Source organism: Otolemur garnettii, unplaced genomic scaffold, assembly GCF_000181295.1.
Source record: "Otolemur garnettii isolate 467f Iridium unplaced genomic scaffold, OtoGar3 scaffold00009, whole genome shotgun sequence".
Classification (NCBI taxonomy): domain Eukaryota; kingdom Metazoa; phylum Chordata; class Mammalia; order Primates; family Galagidae; genus Otolemur; species Otolemur garnettii.
Window position 1 is genome coordinate 30,246,675 of NW_003852404.1, and position 6,447 is coordinate 30,253,121.

Consider the following 6,447-nt stretch of genomic DNA (forward strand, 5'->3'; position numbering starts at 1 on the left):
AAAGAAAGAAAAGAAAAGAAAGAGAGGTTGAGACCAACAACAAATAAGTCCGGGTTTCACACTGCATTACATATTCATAAGCTAGCCTAAGAGGGGATAGGAAATATATAGTTACTTCTAGTAAGAAACAAGAAATATTTAAAGGTATCTCTGAGGCCAGGTAGGGATGTTACAGAAGATGCATAAAAATCGGCCTGGTCAGGAAAGCCTTGTATTGTGGGAAGAAGACCATGAGTCAAAGACTGTGTCCTCTCTGAAGGCACTTAGACCAACTGAGTCACTGACCTACCTACAGCGGGAGAAAATGAGCCTCCACAGCCAATCAGACTTGTGTCCCATCAGGTTTGTAAAGAAAATAGTGAGCAAAGTCGCTCCTGCTTTCCTGACTCAGTTCCCAGAGCACTGTAGTCTGTGCAAAATAGAATCACATTAGTCACTGTTTCGAAGTGAGTTTTGCATCCTGTGTAACAGCACATCCAACCTTTGGGATGGGGTGGATAAGGGTGTTGTTTCGCAGGTGGTCCCCAACTGAACCTTCAGCCATTCTGCTATTGTACTACATCACTGGATTCACAGACGTAGGTTCATTGCCACCCTTCCAGGTTCCTAGGGTAGAAGCAATGTGGTACGGGATCCTATGACCATGAGTGAGGCACTTTAACTGCATGGATGACAGAGCTCGAAGAAGCATGGATAAGCAAATCCACTTCCAAAGATGTATCTATTTCTATGAAAAAGAAAATTTGCTCAAGCAGACTTTTTCCTCTTCCTGAGAGGTATATTGCTCAAATTGCAGCAACTTGCTTTTCACTTTAGGGAGAATACCCCCCATGTGTTCTTAAAAACTTCAGTGACATGGCAAGAGCTTAGAATTTAATTTGATTTATCCCCTACTCACTACACACAAGTGAGTTCCTAGTCATTCAGAGTATTCTTGCTACTCCCTCAACAGATTTCATCCATGTCAATATCATGGACCAGTAGGATTGTCTTTGGAGGGTCCTGATTGAGGTCCTATGGACTCTACTATGACAGGGAAAAGGAAAGGTGAAATACCCGAAGGTATGACAGTGTCCATGTCTTATATAATATACACACATATTTAATACACAATACTTTGATATCTCTGACAAGGAAAAGTGAGTTGTCTCTCTCTATCCATGCAAATTATTATGGAGAAGGAACAAAGTGTTTTTCGAGCCAGATAAATAATATGTACTAAGTTCTAAAGACTGCTTTCATTTATCAGACTCAGGATGCATACCTGTAGTAGTAGTTAGAATTGCACTCACCACCGGATTAGTTTTAGGACTATCCAATTATTCTCTATGCCCCCTTCTGTTCTTTTGCAGTTTAGCTATTTGTAGAAGTCCCTAGGAATTTGCTATTCCTATATCCTTTTATCCATTTTAGGGAAAACCGATATGAGTTATTCTAGGCATGAGTTTTTGCTTTGGTTTACTAATGGGTACTAGACTATCCTTTCATCCATTGTAGGGAAAGCTGCTATGAGTCCTTTCAGACATGAGTTTTGGTTTACTATTTAGTAAGGGTGGCACTTACATGATCTGACATTTGGCCCTTCTGATCACAACAGCCAATTCAGGGATTCTGTCAGTTTCCTGATCTACTTTAACCAACTATGCAATCAGGAATAGGAAAAATAATCAAAGGAGACTCCTGTACCCAATAGCCCCACTTTAAACAAAGACTGTGGTTCAAAACCACTCATCAGCCAACTTCCATGAATCCCAGAGGATTCCAGTGGCTTTTCAGGTCCTTAGGGATGAGTTTAAACTTAGAGCCAGATGTCTAGGATTTTTTTCTTTCTCCAGTACAAAGTCATAGGCAAAATGGCCATATACCACTTTGAGATATGGTTGAGGAACCTTGACAGTCTGAACACCTGACAATGTTACAGAGCTTTCCTAAAGGGGGCCTGATCTTCCCTTCAATCAAGGAGTTCAGATTTTTGGACCAGCTTGAGCAGAGTGATTGGGTGACAGGCCATGACTTCTTGTGGCAGTTACTCAAATAAGACTTCCACTCCACATATCCAGTGTATTAATATTTCCTGTAATATAAACCAAAAAATATTGTATGCCTATTTCTTTTGTTTCTAAGATCCTATAATCATTTACCCATCTTCTAGATTCCTAAAGGTTAAAATAATTGAATGGCAGTCTATTCCTCCAATCAGTTGAGGTATATGACCTATCCCGATCTCTGATCCTTGTACTGCCACCTGGCCCCTGTTACTGCTGGATCCCACAGTTCCCATTACTTCATAGGTGGCAACTCTTACCATCAGGCCCAAACCACAGTTGACAACCAGAACCAAGTTTTCAAGGATGCTGCCGTTTCCCTCAGAAAGCATTTCTCAATGCCCTAGGGATGGGAGTGTTTTCAGTAACTTCCAGGCAGCAGTGTCAGAGGGAGAGAAAGCAAGCTCTACGTAATAATTTTAAGCTAACATTACCAAGTTTGTAAGTCTCTTGGATTCTTACTCTAAATAATTACAGGGAAGTTCTGGCATCTTGACCTCATTAAACATACCCCTTTGTGGAATTTATGCTTTAGTTAGTCAACAAGGCAAATCACTAGAGCCATTTCCAGCTGATGGAGTTACCCCATTAAATTCTGTATCCAACAGATACAGCCAACCTAAGTTTATATTATTTCCTTAGTCTAAGATGCCCAGAATCCATTCACACACATGCTCCTTAAATTTAAAATGATATAAATTGTGGGTCTGTAGACAATAAAGTATAGTGTGCCTGAGTCTTGAAAGAAGGTTGGTTTCCACAGAAAGAAATGAGGAGATTATTTTTATTTTCATTCTTATTTTGGGGGAGGGTTCACAGTAATTTTATTGTAATAGAAAATACAGGCTGTAGTAAGTCTATAAGATTAGAGCAGGTGGTGGTTGTCTTTCCAAAGGGTGGAGCCTGAGGCCAGCTGATAGCACACAAAGCCCAGAACATCCTCTTTCCTGGTCCTTCCTTACACTGCCTAGCTCACGATGTGAGATGTGGGACCTCTTCCATTGGTTGAGGGCAGTCTTAGAGATAAGATTAGAGCAGATGGTGGTTGTCTGCACAACTACCTGGGCAGAGCCCACATCCCAACAAGAGACAATTGCACAACCACTGAAGAGGGTGCCGGCATAAAGTACAGTTACCTACTCTCCACTATTCCTTGCCCAGAAAGGTGCAGGTATGTTACAAACATAAAAGTATATTCTTCATTCTCAAATAAATCTGATGGAATGGGGTTGTCAGTCTGTCAAGCAGTAGAATGGGATGAAAACCTAGGCTAGGTAAAAATGTTCAACCTAAGGAAAAGAATAGCAATGATAAGGAAGAAGAGGGAGCCTTCTCTTTTTCTTAAATAGTAAACATCTTTTATTTTCCTGGCTGTAGTGACAGCAGACTCGTTGGTAAAACACAATTTCTGCAATATGTCTGTTGATAAGATTGCTGCATCATGAGAGGACCAACATGAGGCTGTTAATGACAGAATGAGATCTTCTCTCAAAGCTAACATGTGCAATTTCTCATATGAAACCTTTGACACCATAAGATGCTTCGGTTAAAGCTGAAATATTGTGATGGCATGACTGACGGATTTTTTGTGTGTGTGCCATGACTTTCTAGCATATATAAATTCTTTCAGAAAAGTTGGAGATAAAAGGATGGGGAAGAGTTTGATTTAGAGCCACAAAATTCCAGAGGCCAGACGTGGATGCCCCTGCCCTCTGCTACTCCATGTTACTTTCTGAGAAATGCATTCCTTCACTGAGTGTTATGTGCTGTGGTTGAAGAACATGGTCCATGCACCACACCATCACCCATCCTCCCTCATGCTCCATGTGAAACTCACACAGCAGAGGCTGACGTCAGAGAGGTTGTCTCTGTTCCAGGGAAATTACTTGGCGACCTGGTGAATAGCATGGGCAAATTATCCCATGTTGCTAGAGGTGACACCTGCCTCAGATATGCAGCCATCCTTTGTCATATAAATGAAGAACTCGAAGAACTCCTTGGTTAGCTAATCCATCACCTGTTCAGGCTTTAGTCTTGTGAAACAAAACATTCCAATCTGATCAGTGATATGTTGCCAGTTGTGGAAGGAGCCCTCCTTCTTGAGGTTGGAGACCAGCTGAGTTTGCGTGACAATATGCGATTTGCCATGCTTTCACTTCTTGCAGCCATTGTTTTTGCAAATTTGGGGTGGCCAGAATCATAGAAGCAACATGGGCTCCATTGAGAGGAGGGCTGGAATACATGGGCTGGATCCAGATCTTCAACTATGACTTCACCCTTTGGCTTCTTCAGCATCTTAGCAGATCACAATAAAATCTCCCACATATTCACCATATAAGCCTGTGTTTCTTTACATATGATTGACAGAGACAAACAATAATGCCCTGTTCAGTGAAGTAGCCCACATCCCAGGCATCCTTGTTACCATCACCACTGGCAAAATTTTGGTGGGCCATGTCAAAGAACCCAAAGAAATTGCTTTTCTTCTCCACTGACTCTATTTCCTTCTACCGCTGTGGATGAGGGTCCACTCCTGTGGGATGTGAGCACAGGCATGCGGGAGAAGAACACTTTGCTCTAGTATTTGGGAAACATCCTCCATGGAGCCTGTGAAGTCAAAGCCACAAGCCTTCACAGAGAGGTATTGTTAGAGTGGCACAATGACAGCTCAAGGTCATGGAAATAATCAAAGACAGCAAGTAAAGTTTTAGAAAGAAAAGGAAGATTTTATTAACCACTAACAATTTGTGCAGCAACTCAGGCCCCATCCTAGCATCCCTGAAGATGGGTGTGTGATTCCCTCAGGTTAGTTTGAGCAGAAAGACTTCAGCTGAACTTAGAAAATCTTTGCAGAAAACTAGCCTTAATCTTTAAAGCCTCCATTGCAGAAATGGTCTGCACAGTGATGAACCAGACACTTTTCAACAATTTGCTGTTCCTATTTAGGTCTAGTTATGTAGACATCTTGCAAAATTCAGCCAGTCCTGCAATGGGCAGATATTCCTTATCCAGATTTTTTTACAACAATCTGGGCATCTGCCTTGGGACACTAAGGAGCGTGTAGGTTTTCCATTATCATCTAGATAGATACAAAATCTCAGATTTATGTCTTTACTATTGCTATCTCCCCTAAAGGCTTTGGTGACTACCAAGATGGGATCTGGGGTGGGTGATGAGCCCACCACCTGGGCCCATGAGGAGCTGGCTGTGGCAGAGCCCTGAGTGGAAGGCTTAGAGGAGCCCAGAGGAGACGTGGCTGGAGTACAGCGGGACCATAGCGGGAGGCAAGAGGGCAGTGGGTGGCTGCAGGATGGAGCGGAGAGCAAGCACAGAGTGGGGGTGGGAATTCAAATTGGTAAATAAAATTTGAAATTCAATTATGGGACTCATTTCATTGTGAAAGTTCAATTTTTCCAGGTTTATCGGAGAATATTCATGTTCCTGCCCACATCTAGAGAATCATTGCTTTCTCAGCAATCCCCTGATGTTGACAGAAGTAATTTGGCAGTGTTATATTAACAATTTTCTTCAAACTTCTCTAAACTATAGTATAAGACTTCAGTCCTGATTTTCAGACATGCTGTCTTATGTCTAATAATGCATCAAAAAAAAATTCAGCTGTCATGAATTTTCTGGGTTTTGACCTGTGAGTTGAGCTAAAATCCTTAAGCTGACTTTTAACTCTTGGGAATCCATTTAGTGCTGTCTCAAATACTGTCCCAACATCAGTAATATTTTTGATCATTGTCACTGATACAGTGGTTGAGTGCAGCAGATTCGTTTCTTAGAGCCTTAATCATAACACAGGTGGCTGTGATGCTGTTGCATACCATGGATTATTGGAATTCTCTTTTCTGCCTGCAAGCGGGTCATTTATACTTTCATGCTGTAACATGTAAAAACATCTATCCTGCCATTTTTTCTTGAAGATTTGTTTCCTGGGTCTACTCCTTGTAGGCAAAATTGAATTAACCAGGTAAACAGAAACCACTCTGGTTCCTTAAAATAGCAAATCCAATGTGGGAAATTGGTTACACAGTGATAGAAGAGTTAAGGGGACAGTTAAGCAAACTAGTGATTAGCAGTGTCAGGAAGTTGCCACTACTTTTGTTCCCAGAGGAGTGAATAGGAGAAGCTATAAAAAGGGATTTCATACATTCGAGTATGCACAGAAGGTGGGAGTTATAGTCACTGCAGAAGACCCAGTTGGGGCCACAGATGCTGTTCCAATAAAAGTGATGGGAGAGAAATGGCTTCTTCCTTCCTCCTGTTCTCACCTTCCAGTCCCCGGCCAGTGCCAGGGGTCAGTCCTCATATGATACTGCATGGAATATTGAAAGGTCTACGAAGTCATCATTGCTGAGCAAATGGTACCTGGACCTGCAAAAAAAAAAAAAAAAAA

At 41.7% G+C, this 6,447-nt stretch overlaps 1 pseudogene; it reads right to left on the reverse strand.

Moving 5' to 3' along the window:
- Window positions 1–3,927: 3,927 nt before the first annotated feature.
- LOC111723233 lies at window positions 3,928–5,918 on the reverse strand (annotated as a pseudogene).
- Between the last annotated feature and the right edge of the window lie 529 nt (window positions 5,919–6,447).